This window comes from Rhinolophus sinicus, chromosome 1 (assembly GCF_057876585.1).
Source record: "Rhinolophus sinicus isolate RSI-liver-muscle chromosome 1, RSI-T2T, whole genome shotgun sequence".
NCBI classification, from domain to species: domain Eukaryota; kingdom Metazoa; phylum Chordata; class Mammalia; order Chiroptera; family Rhinolophidae; genus Rhinolophus; species Rhinolophus sinicus.
The window spans coordinates 14644462-14665006 of record NC_142501.1 but is presented as its reverse complement, the minus strand read 5'-3'; the positions used below and the strand labels follow the sequence as shown (position 1 = coordinate 14665006).

The following is a 20545-nucleotide window of genomic DNA, read 5'->3' as shown; positions in this document are numbered from 1 at the left end:
AGAAAAGAGGAGAGGGCAAGGAAAGTTACACACGTGTCATTTTAAAAAATGGACTTTCCAGTTTGCAGTCAAATCATGATGCTGATTCAGGGCTCCCTAACTTCTGAAATCAATTTCTCAGTTTCACAATCTTAAAGATTTTGTCCAGGCTCAGTACGTTTATCTGTAAACTATGTTAAATGACGGTCACTTCACAGGTTGCTGGGAAGACTGAGTGGGAGGTGATAACCTGTGTAAAGTGCTGTGCAAGGAAAAAAGTTCGCTGTGGCAGCTTAAGGCGGGTAGAAGAACAGGGGGCTCTAAGAATCCCCCTCTGGATTTATTTTGAAGACGCACTGGTGTCATTTCCCAGGGAGGTAGTCTGATTGGAAATGGATGTCCAAGGAGAGACAGTGATCTTCACATAAAAGCTACATGGTGTTTTCAGCACACCTCGCTGGGTGACCTGAGAAAGTCACTTCAGCTCTCCAGGCCCCTTTGTAATGAAAGCTGGATGAAATAATATTTTAAAGCCTCTTCTACCTTGGTGTGTTGACAAATCTATGACCACCGGCATGAAAAGCTTCTAGGATGGTGAAGGCTTCCATATTTGGACATGACTCTGTGAAGTTCAGCTCCTCTCAAATGTCCCCTCCTCCAGGAAGCCTTCCCTAATTCTCCCAGGCCATGTGCAGTGCCTTCCTCTGGGCTCCCAGTCACTGCGCTACCTGCCCTATTGTATCGTATTGTCCTTTGCCTGTGATGTGACTATGTCTCCACTGGACTATGAGCTTCTGAGGGCAGAGACCGTCTTGTTCATCCCCGCTCCTCAGTGCCCAGGGCCTGGCGCAGAGCAGATGCTCAACAGATGCCTGTGAACTTGAATGGGACTGAACTGCCAGCCTACATTCTTTCCCATCAGGCCAGACATTTTCAAGGAGGAAGGGCTGGGGCCAGGCTTAGCTGCCGGAGACTTTGGACGCAACCTTTGCACAATTTATGCTGTGCTCCAAATTCTTTCTGGGAATCAACTGAGATTCCAGGATAACCAAGAGCCAAAAAGGGTGGGAGAGAGACTGCTGGCTGTGGAGAGCATGGGTGGGGTGGGGGACAAGAAAGAGAAACCGTCTCAACACCATAGCTCACATTTCTGCAGACTTTTATGCTTTACTTAGTATTTCCACACCTACTAGTTCGATCAAGTCTCATGGGAATACTAGGGGCTAAGTAGGGCCAGTTTCAATATCACCACTTTTGCTTTTCAGATGAGTAGGACAAAGTGGAGAGATGAAGTGACTTGGTTGGAGGCCACACAGACAGACTGAAGTTGAGTGTCTGGACTCCAGGTCCAGTGTCCTTCTTCCCAGAAAAAGGTGGGACGTGGTATCCATGAGGCCTATATTAGTTCCCCCATTCATTGGTGCCTTAACGAATTGTTCAGTCTTTCTCAACCCATGCGCATTAAAAAAATGATTATAATTGGGGCTGCCATTTATTGAACACTTGTGAAGTTCTTTGTTCCAAGCATGCTATCAACATTGTCCCATTTAATCTAATCTATGACCCTATGAGACAGGTTATATTATTAACCCCATTTTACAGACGAGTAAAGTAAGACTCAGAAGGAATGCGGAACAAACTGAAGAGGATACAGGCAGTGAACAGACTAGATTTGCATGCAAGAACTCAGATCCTAGAATGGTGAGCTCTCAGTCCCCTGCCGTACTGCGACACTGCACCAAGCTGGAACCATGTAGTGAGTAGCCTCTGGTGCCTAGAGATGAACTCATGAGCCATTGTCAGGGGAGAGGCATGTTGTTGGCCTTGTTTCTCCAGCTGTGGTGACTGACCTGTCCTGGGCCTACTCTAGCCACTGATTCCTGGGATTCTTGTCCAGGCCCGGTCAAGGTGAGGGTACACTGGCCACAGTGTGCAAAGCTGGGACAGGTGCCAGGGAGACTCAGACTGAGCTCTTGCTCCCGAGAGCCTGTTCCCATCACCAGGAGTCACTCAGCCTGGACACGGCCTTGTGTCCTGGGTGGGGTGGTGCAGTGGTAAGAGCTGGGGGTCAAAAGTGTCGGGGTCACACAAAGCCGGGTTCCAACCTAGCTTTGAAACTTAGTAGCTGAGTGGCTTTGGGCTACTACGTAGTAATCTTACTGACTCTTGGTTTCTCTATTTGTAAGAAGGAATGAAATGGGTCCATTATACAAGGATTAAATAGAACAACTTACCTAAGTTACGTGCCTTAACGCAGTAGTGGGCATATAGGAGGTACTTGATAAGTCTTTATTCAAGAGAGGGTGGCCCAAGAGAAAGAGCATGGGATTTGGGGCCAGAGAGATCTGGGTTCAAATTCCAATCTGCCAGCTATAAGCGGTATAACCTTGGGTAGATGACATTCTCTCTGACCTTCAGTTTTGTCATTAATAAAACAAGGCTGACAGCGACTATCTCAGAACTATTATGCAAACAAGACCTAATGGGGGTGTGATCAGGGTTGAATCAATGAAGCGTATCCAACACCAATAGTACTGAAGTTGAGTCCCACTCTTCCTTTCCTTGGAGGGGGAATGAGAGTATTCATTTATTCATTCAGTATTTAGGAATGCTCTCTATTACAATCCCTGGGCTTATTCCTGGGGGTACCAAGATGAGCTCCTGGGGCGCAGCACCTTTGGAGAAGAAACCAGCCGTCGTGTAGATAATCATGATACAACTTGGAAGGTGCTTAGACTAAGCTGTGTGCAAAGTGCCCTTGGAAACTAGTGGGTTTATCCTCGAACAGCGGGGAGGGGACCCCTGCACGGCATGGGGTCAATTCAGATGGACCATTAATAAGCTCCTGGTCTTTGGCTCAGATGCCAACCCCCCTCCCCAGGGACACTGTGTCCTCTGTCTCCCTCGGCCTTCCTGAGCCGTCACATGACACTCTTCTGGCTTAGTAAATGACCAGAACTCCATCCTGGGGACATGCTTGGGTTCCCCTTCCTGGACTCCCCTCCACCATGGTTTATTAAAACCTTTGGGACATTCTGCCCTCTTCTAATTCCTTCTCCAAATAGCTGTCCCTGCTGATCTCTCTTGGACTATGGCGCATTAGATTTTCTGAAGATACCTGCTTTATAGTGCTGTAGGCCTACCTCCCAGCCCAGCCTCTTTCTGGAAAATGATAAGCATTAATGGGGTTAGAAATGTGGTTGGAGACAGGAGTATGGTCAGCAGTCCCAGGTCAAACTTGGATGCCAAGCTTCTCTGGAGGGCAACTAATCAGGACAAAATAGGAGTCTATTTGAATGAGAGTCTGAGGACATCTCCAAATGCAGTGAGAACCAATGTCCACAAGTGAAGTTCAAGGCAGTGGGCCAGGATTGGAGGTGGGTGCGGGTGAAGTCAATATCCCAAGGGATATCTTTCACAAATTCATTCTTTAAACACCTATGGTGTGCTGGCCCTGTTCTAAGTGCTAGAGATACAGTGCTGAATAAAGTAGGTGAGGTGGGGGACAGACAATGGACATCCAAATATGTCACTATACAGTATGTTAGCTGGGATATGAGCCACAGGGCAAAATAAAGTGGAAGAAGCAGATAGAGAAAGCAGATAAAGACTGGGATGAGTTCAAGTTCAAATAGTGTGGCCAGGGAAAGGTCTTGAGAAAGTGACATTTGAGAAACAAATCTGATCTAGGTAAGGGACAGAGCCACGTGGATATCTGGGAGAAGGTGATTCCAGGTAGGGGAGAGCAAGGGAAGTGGCCCTAGAGGTAGAGCACACCTGTTGTGTCCAAACTACAGCTGGTGACTGGACTCCTATTGCTCGGAATCCCTTTCACAGAGTGGGGATGAAGTCAGAGCAATGACAGAGTGGGGTAGAAATAACAGGAGGTAGCAATGACACGTGGCACCAGGTAGGACCTGGCGATGACTTTGATTCTGCCTCTGAGATGGGAGCCACTGGAGCCACTTGGAGAACTGAGGGGCAGACGTCCACTGCTCAGTGTCATCTGCTCCGCCGAGAAGATACTCAACGTGGGCAAGGGCAGAACTGCCGTAGCCAGGGGAGAGCTCGTAGGATTCTGGGTGGATTTGTGACGGCAAAGATTACAGGATGTGCTGAGGAAATGCATTGTGGGTGAGAAGGGACAGTGGGAGAGGGGCACTCTAGGAAGACGCCAAGGTTTGGGGTCAAAGGCAGCGTTGCCTAAGTTCACTTAGATGGGGAAGGCTGAGGAAGAAGTGAGTTTGGGGGAAAAAATCAGGAGTTCAGTTTTCGACCTGTGAACTTGAGTGACTAAATGTCCTGAGGAGATACCGCATAGCAATCTTGGATACATGAGTCTGGAGTCCTGGCTTTTAAAACCATGACACTGGGTGAGATCAACAAAGGAGTAAAGGTGTGGGTGCAGGGAGAGAAGAGAAGGTGGACAGAGCACTGAGCCCTGACCCCAGACCCCAGCCAATAGGAAGAGGTAGAGAGATGCCCAGGAAAGAGCAGAGAAGAGTGAGAAGGAACAGCTAATGAGGCAAGAGGGAAAGGAGTGTCCAAAAGACGCATCTGATAAAGGACCATTCCCCAAAATACACAAAGAATTCTTAAAACTCTACAATAAGAGGACAAACAACACAATGAAAAAATAGGCCAAAGACCTTAACAGTCACTTCACCAAAAAAGATATACCGATGGCAAATAAACATATGAAAAGATGCTCCATGTCATGTGTCATCATGGAAATGCAAATTAAAACAACAATGAGATGCCGCTACACACCTATTAGAATGGCCCAAATCCAGAACACTGACAGCACCAAATGCTGGCGAGGAGGTGGAGCAGCAGGAACTGTCAGTCATTGCTGGTGAGAATGCAGAATGGCATACACACTTGGGAAGACGGTTTGGTGGTTTCTTATAAAACGAAACGTAGCCTTACCATATAATCGAGCAATCAGACTCCTTGGTATTCACCCAAAGAGTGGAAAACTTGTTTCTACTCCAAAATCTGCACACGGTTCGCGGCTTTACTTATAATTGCCCAAACTCAGAAGCCATTAAGCTGGCCTTTGGTAGGTGAATGGATAAACGGTGGATAAATGGATAGATAAATAAATAATGGAATATTATTCGGTGCTAAAAAAAAAAAAGAGCTATGAAGCCATGAAAACTCGTGGAGGAATCTTAAGTGCCTATTACTAAGTAAAGAAGCCAGTCTGAAAAGGCTACATACTGTGTGAGTTCAAACATATGACATTCTGGAAAAGGCAAAACTATGGAGACAGTAAAGAGATCAGTGGTTGGGGGGGGGGTAGAGGGGAAGGTCAGGATGAACAGGCAGAGCACAGAGGGTTTTGGGCTCAGCGAAAATACTATGATATGATAATGATGGATACGTGTCCTTATACGTGTGTCCAAACCCATAGAATGTATAACACACGGAACGCTAATGTCAACTGCAGACTTTGGGAGAATATGATGTGTCAGTGGAGGTCCGTCCTTGGTAATATACGTGCCACGCGGGGGAGGGATGCTGGTAACGGGGAGGCTGTGCATGTGTGGGGGCCGGGGGTCCATGGGGAGTCTCTGTACCTTCCTCTCCACTTTGTGGTGAACCGAAAACTGCTCTAAAAAAAAGTCAAGTCTTTGCTAAAAAGAAATTAGCAAGTGCTCAGTGAATACTTGTAGAGCGAGCGCATGAATGCAGGTCCCCAGGCGTGAAACTTGATGAGTCCTGACTGAGAGGGACTCCAGGAGCATCAGGGAGCTTTCAGGATACACCGGCTGTCTGGGGACTAAGTGCCACGCCAGTGCTCTCTGCACACGGTCCATGTCCCCGGCCACCCTGGTGCTGTATGTGGGCCGCTGACTCGGTTTGGAACAGCCCTCACTCCCCTCCCCTCCCAGGTCTCACCTCCTCCACTGAGCCTGCTCTGACTGAGCCTCCGTCGGGTCTCAGCACAGGCTGCAGGGTGCACTGCTCGATGGCAGCTCCTTAGGCGTCTTCGTGCTGCTACATTTCTTTCTCGAGTGCCTCTCACTCTACCTCAGTCAATTACACGCTGCTGCTATTGCTGCTGCCGCCACCACTGTCACTACCACTGCGACTGCTATTACCACCGCCACCACTCCCAGTACCACTCCTGCCACCACCACTGCTACCATGACTCCTTCTCCTCCCACTACCTGCCTCTGACTGAGCCCTGCCATGTGCCATCTCACTGTCCCCTTCCCAGCCTCACACCGTTTAATCCTCACAGCAACCTGCAGATGCGCTCTATTATTCCTATCTTACAGACAAGACTGGTCCACGCCCAGTCATTTACACTCCTTCTGGAGTCCCGATTCCTTTGTCAACCTTTTCTGCATCCAGGAAAGGCCCTGAAACAGAGGTGGCCGTGGGCACAGCTGAAGTGCCAGCAGTGGTGGATGCCCCATTTTGCCCGTGGGAATGCAGGAGCTGGCTTCTCTGACAGAAAGGGTGTGGGAGCAGAGACATGGAGGGAGGAGAGCCGAAGCCTCAGGACCCATCCAGGGGGAAGCCGAGGACACTTGGGAAAGCTCTGGCCTCAGCTGGATGCTCTCAGGCTGGGCTCAATGCCAGGAGGAAATCCATGTGGTTCAGGATCAACCCTGACTGTTAAGCAGCGCTGGTTCTGGGGAGCTCCCAGGGCCCCCGAGTAAGACACATGGATGGAAGTCGACCAGCAGCACTGCCCCTCCTTTCAGCCGGAACCCTATTTTCCTGACAGCAAACCAAACACTAGAGCCTGGCAGGGAGAGGTCAGAGGGCATGAAGAGTCAAAGGTCATAGGTCCTACAGGGCTTTGGAGCCGACCCCCAGTGACTTCAAGTTGGGCAGGCGAGTGCTTATTCCCAGCCCCGAGGTCCAACCCCAAGGGATTGACAGCTGGTCACATTCAGAAATTCCCAATCCCTGACTCACGCTGTCTCCAGAGGTGCCTCTGGAAGATCCTGACCACCCTGTGACAATGACACGTGAGGAGCTTCCCAGGGAGGGTCTCAGGGAGGGTTGGTTCCACCACAGGAAGGGCCCCAGACACAATCAGACTCCCCCCAGGGACTTACACCTAGTGACCCCGGGGATCCATCAGAGACCTTCATTGCTCCCCGCTGTTAACAGCAAAAGTCTGAATTTCTGGCATCCAAGGTCCCACCACCTTTACATTCTCATCCATAGAGTCCTCTATGAACCCCATGCTTCAAAAGCACCCCTAAAAAAAAAAAAAGCACCCCTATTCTTGAGCATCTACTTTGGGTCAGACACTTCACGTGGACTGTGTCTTTCACCCAATCATCACACGGCAAGCACAGACTGAGGACTCACCCTGGGCCAGGCACTGTTTCAGGCCTTGGGCTTGCCGCAGCGAACAAGAGACAGAGTACCCGCCCTCAGGTAGCTTACCATTTAATGAGGAATTATTCCCTTTACAGATGAGAAACTGAGGTTCAGACAGGGTGACGGGCTGTAGGCGGCAGAGCAGTGATTTGAACACAGGTGTGTCTGACCCCAAATCAGTTCTTTTCCTCCCTATACTTTCCCACAACCACTTGAAGTAAAAAAAAAACAACAACAATTCCTTTCGCAATTGCAGCAAAAAGAGTAAAATACCTAGGAATAAATTTAACCAAGGATGTGAAAGACCTATATGCTGAAAACTATAAGACATTTTTAAAAGAAATTGAGGAAGACACAAAGAAATGGAAAGACATTCCGTGCTCATGGATTGGAAGAATCAACATAGTTAAAATGGCCATATTACCCAAAGCAATATACAGATTCAATGCAATCCCCATCAAAATTCCAATGGCATTTTTTAAAGAAATAGAACATAAAATAATCAGATTTGTTTGGAACCACAAAAGACCCCGAATAGCCAAAGCAATCTTAAGAAAAAAGAACAATGCTGGAGGTATCACACTCCCTGACTTTAGCTTGTACTACAGGGCAACAATAATCAAAACAGCATGGTACTGGCAGAAAAACAGACACACAGATCAATGGAGTAGAATTGAGAACCCAGAAATAAAACCACATAAATATGGATGGACAATTTTTGACAAAGAAGCAAAAAATATACAATGGAGAAAAGACAGCCTCTTCAATAAGTGGGGCTGGGAGAATTGGATAGCCACGTGCAAAAGAATGAAACTGGACTGCTATCTGTCACCATGTACCAAAATTAATTCAAAATGGATCAAAGACTTAAGCATAAGACTTAAGCCCCCCGACCTTGGTGGTGACCCATAGCTCTAGGGATTTGCAGGAGCTATTCCCTCAGCCTGAAATGCCCTCCTCACCTCTTCTCCAACCAGCTGAACCCCTTTCTTTCTTCAAGACTCTTCTCAAATCTGACATCCTCTTTAGGAAGCCTTTCCTGCCCCTATCCTCCCTGGGAGAGGTGACCCCCACTCCCAGGGGCTTTAGTTTCACATTCAAGGATGGAGTTGGTCTTCCCCTTCCTTGATTGTTGGTCTTCACTGGAAAGTGGGTCCCTGTGTCTCCTCAGGTCCAAGCCACTAATGCCTAATATGACACAGGGTTAGGGGCCCAGGGCCGGTCAGCTCAACCTCTGCCTCATCCTAAGATGCTTCCCCAGGGCTCCTCCGGGTATAGTTGGCAAACCACACCCCTGGAAGGAAGTTTTGATGCCTCTTGAAATGAAATGGCTTCTGGAAGAGCTGGCCCGAATGACTGCACCGTGGTGGGCACAAGCCTTCCAGAGCTGGCTACAATAAGGGGAAGCTCCAGGCTGAAGGCCTTGTTGCCAAGGGTGCCCTGTAGGGGGCTTTTTGGGAGAGGCAGGCGCCCGTGTTTCTTCCCTCTTCCTTGGGCATCCTCCAGTCCTGGACTAGCGAACTTTCCAAAGCCACCCGGGCCATCCTCTGTTACTGCAGACCTCCTACCATGTGAAGATCCAGGCCCTGAGCAAGGCAAACAAGCCCCTTCACCTGGCTCCCTCTGCCCCTCACTCAGATCGACATTACGAATTCCAGCAAGTTCTCAAAATTCTCTGAACATCCATACAGTTCACACCGTGATTTCTTTGCGCCTGCAGCCCTTGCTGAAAGGGAAGGTGAGTGTCCATCACCATTGGTCAAGCCCTGTGTAGAATGTCCCAGCTGAGAATCCCTTTTCCTCTGCTTTTCCCAGTGGGTTGGGCTTTGGGCCAGGGCCAGAGAGGACTCCAGCAAATTTCCCTATCTTAGTCACTTATCTCCCCACGGACCCCACAGCTGGCCAGAGAGGGAGGTGGAAACTCCCCAGCGTAGGGGGACTTCTTTGTTTTCTGTGTGAGATCAAAGTGGTGACCCCATTTCCTCCCTCCCCAGCCCAGCTCTGGGATGGAAGGGACAGGAGAGTAGGGAGGGGAACAGAGGCTGGGAACTGGGCTGGGGCGTTGGAGGAAGGTGGGGGGAGGTTGGAGGACGGGAACCAACATCTAACATTTATGGAGAACTACTGGTCCTGGCATCTTTTGGTGATGCTATCTTCTTAAACCCCAAATGTTACATAACCCCAATGAGGTAGGATTGTTCTAATTCCCATTTTTCTGAGGCTAAAACTAAGGCTCAGAGAAATCAAATGACCTGTCCAAGGTGGCGTAGCTAGGTTCAAACTGAATGGATGCTCTTATCCCCTTCACCCCCTGCCTCCAGACACATCACGTAGACTGTTCCAGAAGCACAAGGAGTCTTGAGAGCCCTGGAAGACTGACCTAGAACCATGAAATGTTACACCACAAGATCACCTCATCTGGTCCAAGGGGCCATGTTTACCATGTAGGAACAAAGGCCACGGAGGGAGGTTTCGCCTGGTGTTAACGTCAGGAAGTGGTGGACCCAAGATTCAAACTCATGTCTTTTGACACCAGCCTCCGTGGTCTTTCCTTGTTATCTGCTCTAATGACAACAGCTTTCTCGGCCAGGAAGTCATGCCCCACGTCGATTCCAAGTTCTGTAAGCGCAGCTTCCACTCCCTGTCAGCAGTGGAGTGACAGGAAGAGCTCTTGGCCCTCCTGCTGCTGGTGACCCTTCACCTGTGTCATGGCCCCACCCCCACCTTCTCACACCCAATGCCCCCTTCTATCACTGATATCCTGTATCTATCACAAATATTCTATCACAAATATCACAAATGCCCCTTGTACTATATTGAAATGAAATTCATAGTTAACCTACATAAACAATTTTTTTAAATTAACAGGGTGCCCTAAATGTAATAGAAAGGAGAAATCAAAGAGAAATAATTTATAGCAGAGAGGAGATACAATAATGTGCTTCCATTTATAAACACTCACTCAGGACTACAGTGTATAAGACAATGCAATGCTTGCACATATGCATTGAATCACTATGAAGTCAGGAGCTCCAAGTGTGGATTGATTCACATGTTTCCTTACCAACTCAAAGGCCATCGGTGACATGATATTTTGAAATAACTCTCGGTAATGTTCAAACAAAACAAAGCGGCATCTTCCCTAAATTTACAGGGTAGTTGCACTATTTGGAGGAAAGGGTATATATGGAACTGCTCCCCGGTCAAACGCTTTGTGTTTGAATTTAATGGGGCGTTTGGTTGTAGGTTCAGATAACTACAAATGGGTGTTTGTGTCTCTGGCTTGTCCGCTGGGATAGTCAAGGGTCCTGTGGGGTGCGGGGATGCTCTTGGCTGTGCAGAACTGTCCTGTACGCATCCCTGTCCCCTCCCAGTGAGGGCCCATTGCTTGTGATGACAAAGTCTGTCCACCCGTTTCCAACCTGCATCCCAAGGGACGGTACTGCCCCCGTACAGAACCATTGTTCACGTGTTTTAAGTGTTACATGAAGATTTTAGCCCAGCTTTTCGGCCAGGACCGCCATCTTCCAGTAATTCGTCAAAATGAATGAAACACAAAGGGAAAGAGGAGAGACCCCCACTCTATGTTCTCTAGGTCTTTTAGAAAACATGCAGTTGTTCCTTTGGCCACATACATGCGAATCTACCAGAAAGGTGATACTGTAGACAGCAAGGGGATGGGCACTGTTCAAAAAGGAACGTCCCACCAATGTTCCTGGCAAAACCAGAAAGGTCTACAATGTTACCCAGCATGCACTTGGTATTGTAGCAAACAAACAAGGGCAAGATTCTTGCCAAGAGAATTAATGTTCATATTGAGCGTATGAAGCACTCAAAGAGCCGAGATAGCTTCCTGAAACGGGTGAAGGAAAATGACCAGAAAAAGAAGGAAACCAAAGAGAAAGGTACCTGGGTTCAAGTGAAATGCCAGCCTGCTCTACCCAGAGAACACACTCTGTGAGAACCAATAGAAAGGAGCCAGAGCTGCTGCAACCCATTCCCTATGAATTCATGGCATAAATGTAAAAAAAAAAGACCTCTGTACTGCTTAAAAAAAAAAAAGTTTATCCCAACCTTGCAAAATCTTTCACAGTGATTCAAGCCCTGTATCAAATTGTGGTTCCCGGATGGAAGAGGCCACGAGAGAGAGGCGAGAGCACTCTGGGATCAGCTGGGTATCCAGGTTACCCTGCTCACTGCTATATTTCCAGGCCGACCTGGCACATACTAGGTGCTCAACAAGTGTTTGTGAAATGAAATTATTAGCTGTGTGGCCTTAGGAAAACGATCTAACCTTCTCGACCCACAAATACCTCACAGCAAAATGGTGGTCAGACTCTGGGGCTCATGAGAGGATGAATGAGACCAAACGTAAGGAAACTCGGGGCACGTAGAACGAGCTCAACAACCATGAGCTGATGATGAAAATCGTGGTCTTGCTATGATGTGGTGGGGATGAAATTCTGGATCATGGAAAAGCTAACAGAAGCGTGTTTTCAAATCAGCCTCTGACTAGACTATTTGACCTTTTGGAAAGGTGGTTCCTCCCAACCTTGAGATGCGGCAATTCTGAGGCGCTTGTCTAGACAGAGCTGGTAGTGAGGAGCGATGTTCCCGCACACAGTTGCTTACTCCTTGCAAGCTCCCGCCCTACCTCCACCACCAGCCAGGGACTCGCACATGCCCAGGCCCTCCCTCTTCCGGTGGAGTTGAAACATTCCAGGAGAGAGCTCTCCCTCCATTTCCGCTCCTCTGCCCTGCCATTCAGGTGATGGAGAGAAGTGAACACTTACTTACTGAGCTGCCCGAAGCTTTGCTTTTCTCTAAGTCATGCCATTACCTCCCCTCTTCTCCAGGGCATGAGGTAGGAAGCAATATCACACACATGAGGAAACGGGGCTTAGAGATGGTGACAGATGGGTCCAGGGGCTCACAGTGAGCGTGGTGGCCTCCTGAAGGTGGCCTGTCTTCCACCAAGCAGGGAAGGTTGACAGAGGCACATACAGGGTCCCATCGGCATGTCCACCTCAGCCCAATCCCAATACCCAGGCTCCTGGGACTCACCAGGCACAGAGTGTGGTTTCTCTGCCTTCTACCATGGCTGAGAGAGGCAGGGTTAAGACGGACTGGGAAAGAAAGTGAGGACATGTCAGCGGCCTTGAATGCCAGGGATCCTGGGAGTGGACTTGGACTGAGGCTGGCAGGACAGAAGAGATGCTCAGTGAGATGCTTTAAGAAGACTCTACCCATAGTGATGGACCAGGAGACTTCAAAACTGGTCAAGAGGCTCCAAGGGGTCTGCTTCAGTGTTTCTCTCAATCTTCCATTTCCCTACACTTTCACTCGAGCAGGGGGAGCTCTGGGGCACACGGAGTCCCAGCCAGTTCTCCAATGCAGCGAAGCTGGCTGCTGCCAGCCTCTAGAGGTCAGGATTCACTGAGTGTCTTCCATTCTAGCCTTGGCTCTGCACAAAGGTGCCACGTGTCCCAGGTCAGTCACGCTGCTCTCTCTCCTGGCCTTAGTCTCCATGTCGGCCACATGAGGGGACTGGACTAGCTGGTTATCAAGAGCTCTGTGTCCTTTTATTATTAAGGAGGAGAGGAGCCCAGGGAAGTAATGGAACATGAGCGAGAGGCAAAGGGTGGCCGGTGGAAGTCATGTGCATAAGACCCCAAAGGAAGCCCAGTACGCTGATGGGATGTCAGGCCCAGGTACGGGTCACTCCTGGTTCTTCTTCTATCCTAGTCTGGGGGTGGGGGTGGCGGGGAAGGACAACTGCAAGGTCAGGCCTCTCAGAGGCCCTGGGATGCAGCCAGCTTAACCTTGAGGGTTGGCATCCCAGTTCTGAGAACCGCTTGGAGGGACTGAGCAAATTCTTCTCTGGGGAGGTTGCCTGAGAACTCTTAGGATGAAGTATGGCCCCCGAGAGGCCAGGTACTACAGATTCCTTTGGTGATGACAGCTGCTTTGTTTTTGCGGGAGGCAAGAGAATTCCTTTTGAGCAAGATTTCCTTCCTCCATTTATTTATTTACTTTTTGCCAAATGATTCAGCGAAACAACCTCAAAACCAGTCTCCAATGGGAGGCAGGAAGAACCAAACCCTCAAACATCAGTGTTCCTGTGAGGTTTTTGCCTGTGGAACTTTCCTTAAAATAACTGCATCAGGAGATTGTTAGGTTGGGGGTGGGGAAGCAGGAGACCTGAAAGCAGAGTCCTGTGGGGCGTCTGAAGGATGCAGATAACAGCAGTACCCAGTATCTTTTCTCCACAGCGAGGTCTGGGATGGGTATCTTAGCATTGGTTTTCTCCATCTCACAGGTTCCAGAGGCTGCCGTCTTCCTGAAGAAGGAATGGGCCAGGGGTTTGAACTGCACGATGCAAGAGCAGTAACTTGAGGGACAAGCACGATGGCTGTAGCAGTGGAATATGAATTGGAACCCTCTTGCCCCATGTCCGTACGTTCTTCACCCATGTTGTAATATATCCCAATTCCTAATGCAATGGTTTTGGTTCCTTTAATTCAGTGGGAACAACAAATAAAAAAGTCTTTCTCTTTGTTATAATGCATTGAAATTGGAAATAGGCCAACAAGATAAAAGGTTGTGGAGGAAATAGTGCCAGACTGGAAATTCAAGAGACGTGGGTTTTATTTCAGCTTTGGCATATTTAGCCATGGGACCTTGCGTAGGTCACTTCCCTAAGACATAGAGATCTCTAGAGTCGAGGAAATCCAGTGTCTGTAACCCGGAAGTTGGTGGGTAGGATCTGAGAATAGAGTTGGCGAGGGATAGAGCAAGGTGGGGTTGAGCCCTTGCCTGAGAGTGACAGGGACTTGGGGGCATGTCCTACTTCTCCATCTACTGGCTGGATGATCTAGGCAAGTCAACTCCATCTTTCTGAGCCTCAGCTTCCCCATCTGTAAAGTGGGGGGATATAGTGGCCATCTGAAAGGACTTTTGTGATAACCGAAAGCGAGAGAATGCATAGGAAAATGCTTGGTAAGCTGAAAAGAATTAGTCAAACAAGAGATATTATCATTATTCTAAATACTTAAGAGCAAGAAATAATTAGTCTTCAAAGGGAACAAGGTTAAACAATAATAGCTACTATAACAATATCATTATTGAGCACTTACTATGTGTCAGGCACCAAATGCTTTAAATGTATGAACTAATTTAAATGCATGAGCTCATTTAATCTTTTTTAAAAGTATAACATATATACAATAAATTAATAAACTGCTCTAATCTTAAGAGGGCTGCTTGATGAATATTTATATTTCCATATATCATGTGAACTCATTAATCTTTACAAGAGCCCTACACTATTTATTTTCACTTTACAGATGTGGAAACTGAGGCAGAGCGGGACTCAAATCCAGACAGTCTGTCCGCAGGCTGTTAGCCACTGCCTTAGGGATCCAGCATATCAAAAGAGTGGCTGGAGTGACCAGTGGCTGGGAGACTGAGAGGTCCTGTGAAGCCCCTGGAAGATTCCACCCCAAGGGGAACCTTTTACTTTCTTCCCGATATGAGGAAAGTCCCAAATGGAGAGGAAGGAACTGAATGCAGCTGAGAGGAAAGGGGGAAGGAGAACAGGGCATGGAAAAAGCAAGTTCGAATAGTAGGGAAGAATTTAGAGGGAACAGGACAGTAACCGCCGATGGCCAGGCATGGTTTTTGATGACGGATGCTCCCAAAATTTGGCGTAGAGGGCCCAGTTCTTAATCAAGTTTCCTGCTGAACTGGCAGAGACCAAGATCAAGTGCAGACACGGCATCTGCCCCTTTCTCTGGAAGAGCTCACGGAGGCCAGCGTTGGGCCCACGGCAGGTGGCCTGCTCATTTCCCCAGGGACCACCCCTCCACTCAGAGCGTCCACTTCATCCTTGGGAAGGAGGCAGGCTGAGGCTGAGCTGAGAAAGCACGTCTGGGAAGGAGGCACCCGATGGCCCCACCGCTGAGGGTGACGGAGGAATCAGTGACCTGTTCTCAAGTGACAAGACACGGGGCAGAGCCACAGCTGATGGCAGCTTGGTATCTGAGAGAACCCTTAGCTGTGGAGCAGGAGACCCAGATTCTAGTCTTGGCCCAGGCTCTGGCTTCACTCGCGTCATCTTGGTCTCAGACCCCACCTTGGGGAAGTCACATCTCCTCTCTGGGCCTTAGCTCCCCCTGCTGTGGAATTAGAGGCACGGAGCAGATGACATGTGTCTCTTCCACTTTAAACACACTGGAAGTTCTACCTTGTGACCGGAGAATCCAGTGAGACTGCAGGCAGCCACTCCAGTAGGCGCAGGGTCCCGCGCTGTGTAAATACTGGGCTGGGGGAACGACAGGCGTCCATCTGTCTGTCCTCATTCTCATTCCTGCTCCCCGTCTTCCTCCCTCATAGTCACCCTTAAAGGCTGTTAGAAGGTTGTGCGCTCAGACTGAGGTGATAAACATCATCTCCTTATTTGGAGGCAGGAAGTCGCTCCCCACTCTCACCCCCTTGGTCCCTCCAGGATTCCTATCCCTTACCCCCGCCCCCCAATTCAGTTTCCTGCTTCCTGAGGGTCTTAGAGCTGGTGGGGGTGGGGGTGGGGACCTGGATGACAATTCCTCCTCAGTGATTTGAGGGGAGAGTGCAAGCATGTATGGATTTTGTAAGCCAGAGGGCCAGACTGAATACGCTAAGTGAAGGGGGAAGGCGGGGGCCAGGGTCACTTAGAAGAAGCCGGTCCCAAGAACCTAAAATTAGCTCTGGGAACTGGAATGCTAGGGCTCCAGGGAACCGCAGCTGTGAAAAGAAATCATAAGACAAGGAGGAAACTGCAGCCCACCCCACACCCACCACAAACTTAGATCACCCACTCCATCTGCCACGGAGTCGCCACAGCTTTTAACCCACCCCCAGAATCTCTCCGGCCAAGTCCACCGTGCTGGTCAGTGGGAATCCCCTCACCCCTGCAGGCTGTCATTTCCCTCTCTGGTGACCACAGAGCAAAGTGGCCTAGGATTCCTGATAGGACAAGGTTTAATTGAAAACAGGAAAGCTGAGCACAAGTTTGGGTCTGGGGTGGTGACGATAATGAGAAAATGACAGGCTCATCCAGGCGAGAGGGTGACCGTGGAGGAGGGTCACATGGCCAGGAGGGTGTGCACACGCGGGAAGTCCCCCTGGGAGAGCTGGACACGTGGGAGAGAGCACACAGGCATGCTGATGAGAGGAAACAGCCTGGGAAAGGGCTTGAGGAAGGGGAGGGGAGGAAGGAGGCCTGGGGCTGTGCACCTCTTTGCACAGACACAAGGATTGGGTGTTTAACAAATAAATCACACACTACTGAGTGTGCGATCCTGTGGAGCTCACGCCTCAAACGCAGGCTGTGGGGAAGAATGTCCGGGAGGGGCAAAGAGACAAACCTGAGCGAGGGGGCCCCATAGGGAGCGGCCCCATTCAAGCTGGGCTAGAGATTCCTGCCGGGCCTGGAAACCCAGGGGCTCCACACACTAGGCTGCCCCCTCCAGCTCTTTGTCCAGATGGTTTGCAGGGAGTTTTGCTCAAAATCAAGGAAGGCTACACCTTTGCAGTATGGAGTTTGGGGGGAGGTACTCAGAGCCAAACAGTCTGTCACCCAAGGGGAGGAAGGCTGGGCCTGGTGGGTGGAGCCTTTGGGAAGTCACTTTGGGAAAGGATAGGATGGAAGTGATACATGTTGAGCACCTTCTGTGCTTTTCATGCCCAGGCTCTGTGCCTGCAGCTTTTCTTGCCTCCATCACTTAGGGAGGAAGAAACGTGAAATGTTTTCTTTACCAAGGAATCCCCAGCCCTGGGAACAGTGCCTGGTACCTAGCATCCACGACAACCTGTTGAATAGATGTGACAGTCACAAAAGCTCTGGAAGGTCTGTACCATGGTCCGCTTGTATAGAGGAGGAAGCTGCTGCTCAGAGAACTGGAATCATTCGCCCAAGGTCCTACCGCAAATGTGGACCAAGATTTGAATCTCTGCAGCTTAGAATCTGTCCAATCCAGTGCATCACACAGCCGGCCCCATCCTTATGCAATGCTGTTTATAAAGTGACCTGATTCTGTCCTGGGGGCCCATCCCTGCTTCCATGGCACTTCCCCACTTTTGTCATGTCACTGAGAACCGAATGTCTTGATCCTTTGCCCCAGGTGCCCAGTCTAGGACTTCCAGACAATCAGTCCCTTGTATCCTTCCTTCAGAGGTCTACGCTAGTTGTGCAGCAATGGGTAATACACAAGTCCTAGACAAATGATGCACCAATGGGGCTATGATCCCAGATTACAGTATTAAATACACTTATACTAGAATACGTGCTTTATGTATGCAATTCTGATTGGTCTTTGGGTATCTACAGTAAACTGTTTTCTTTACCTCTCTCCCCTCCCCCAACCTTTCCTCCTTCTCTCCTTCTGCCAGCCAATCCCATATTTCTCCCTCCCGCCCAAATCTAAGCTAGCTAAAGTCCTGTGCCTTTTGGAATAGAAGGGACCCAGTTTTTAAATCATTAGCACTGACTTACTCCCTACTATGTGTCAGGGCTGTCACACGTTTGTACACGTTCCACCTCTGCCTGCTCACAACTCTTTGTCCTCTGCTTACAAATGTGCTTGGGTTTTGCTTTGATTGCTCCCTTAAATAATCTTCCCTTCTTGTTCAAGTTTCATATTTTTTGAAGGAGTATTCTCTGTCTACGGCTTTTATATCCCCTGCAATCTAGCTTCTGTTCTTACTTTCCTAGGATTGCTCCCCCAAAGGGTTGCTGGTAACTTTAAACACACACACACACACACACACACACACACACACACACACACACACACACACAATTGTATGTTTTGTCTTCCCTAATTTTGAGATCTTTGTTCTGATTTATTCTTCATTTGACTGGAGTAGATCCCTAAGTAATTCTCTCAGAAAGACTAGATGGATGGCATACTTTGAGTCTTTGTATATTAAAGCCCCTCTAGTATGAATGACATCAGGCTGGCTAACGGAATACTGGATTATACACATATCTCTCAATAGTCTGAGAAAATTGCTCCACTGTCTTTGAGATTCCAGTTTATAGATGACCGCCACTTGCCTGTCTCCTTCTGTTTCCTTTGTAAATAGCCTGTAATCTCTTTCTCTGAAAGCTTTTCAGGTTTGCTCTTTACTCTGAAGCTCAGAGATGTCACCAGATTTTGTCTTTCTATTTATTGCATCATTAATCTTTCTAGGACTCAGAGATCCCCTTTGTTCAGATGACTCAGATCTTTCTTTAGTTTAGGGACATTTTCTTCTAATATATCTTTAAAGTTTCTCTTCTCTTCTAACAACTCTGTTTTCTCTTTCCGAAGACCCTATTGTTTGTACACAGCTCTCTTGGGTCTTTCTTTCATGCCCCTTATGTTTTTGCTTAAAAGTTCCTTTTATTTGCATTTCTGCTAAGTGTTCTGAGATGACCCAGTACCAGTTTCCTTCTGGGCAAATCCAGGGGTCTTTCAACTTCTCTCAGCCTCCCTCAACGACTTCAATTCCTTTCCTTTGAACTGTCTCACTTGTATGCTTCAGGAAAAACATGCTTCATCTAATTTTTCACTCCTTTCTCTGCCTTTTTTCATGGATCCTTTCCTCTTCCTACCCCCCAAAATAAAGGTGTTTCCCAAGTTTATGCCCAACACTCTTCTTTTTATACTTTCTTTCTTAGCGATTTCACCTATGTTCTCAGTTTCAACGACCACCTCTTTGCTGATGACTCTCCCTGTATCCCAGATCTTTTTCTAAGCTTCAGATCATACACACACACACACACACACACACACACACACACACACACACACGTATTCAACTGTCTCTTCGCCATCTACTCCCATAGGCACTCAAACACATATTCAAAACTGATCTTGCCCTCCTACTGCAAATGTCACTCTGTTTCATCTTATTTTGCCCTCAGCTGCAAAGGTGATCAGAATATACCACATCTGAACATGGTAGGGGAAAAAATATGACCATTAACTTTAGAGAAGTTATGAGAGAGAAGACTCAGGACTTCTCTCTCATCCTATTACACTTCCCTAGTCCATTCACTCTCCCACCCTTTTACGCAATTGTATCTTTTCTTCTCACACTTTTAATATGTCGTCCTCCTCTAGGTTCTCTATGATAATGGCCTTACTTCCTATTTCACTGAAAACATCAGAAGAGATCTTCCAGAGCTCCCACCAGCACATTACCCCCCTTCTGGTATCTCTCGCCATACACTGTGCCTTCCCTCTTGTTCCTTTGGATGAACTCTGTGCCCCTACCCATGGGGACCTTGCACCTGTGCTCCGGATAGCACCCTCTTTCACCGATTCTAGAACACTGCCCCACCAATGTCTCCTCTCTCTCCTGTATCAACTTTTCTTTTACAGTCGGATCAATCCCATCACCGCTCAGACACGCTACTGCAATACCTCCCTTAAAAACGAAAACCCTTTCTTGACCCTGTAAGACTCCTCCAATTACCACCCGCGTTTTCTATTCACCTGTAGAGCAACAGGTCCGTACTTCTGGACTCTGCTTCTTCTCTTCCCGTCTCTCATGAACCCACGCCCACTCTCCCACCTGGCAAGGGCTTCCATGACGTCCACCTTGCTAAAGATAATGACACAATTTCAGCTCTCGTGTCATTTTACCCAGCAGTGGCACTTGACACAATCGATCACCCCACCTCCTTGAAACACTTTCTTCCTTACGTGGCTTCTGGGACACCCGTCTGGAGTCTCACCAATTGTTGATTTCAGTCACCTTTGCTGATTCTGCCTCATCTTCCTGACCTTTAAATTTTGAAGCACTCTGGTCTCTGGGCTTCTCCATCCTTTCTCCCTCTCTCGGGGATCCCATTCGGTCTCATGACTAAATAGCATCTACACACGGATGGCTCTCAAATGTATATCCCAGACCATCCTCTCCCTCTTCCCCCGATTTGACCGTCTCTCTGACATCTCCACTTGTATGCCTAATAGGTGTTCTAGTTTAATATGGCAGCAGCTGAACTCTGATTGCCCAGCCCCTGGCTGCTCGATCTGCAGACTCCCCGTCTCATGAACGGCAACTCCTTGTGTTTGATCAGTGCCAAAGCCTTGGTGCCACCTTGACTTTTCTCTTTCTCTCATACCACACATCCAATCTTTGGCAAATTCTGTCAGCAGCACCTCCAAAATAAAGGCATAATTGACTA

The 20545-nt window shown here is 48.5% G+C and overlaps 1 protein-coding gene and 1 pseudogene across 1 annotated transcript in view; one reads left to right on the top strand and one right to left on the bottom strand.

The window, feature by feature from the left end:
• SYN3 (synapsin III) overlaps nucleotides 1–20545 on the bottom strand; it is a 409774-nt gene that overhangs the window by 192246 nt on the left and 196983 nt on the right. The window lies entirely within an intron of this gene.
• Nucleotides 10887–11334, top strand: LOC148759013 (large ribosomal subunit protein eL21 pseudogene; annotated as a pseudogene).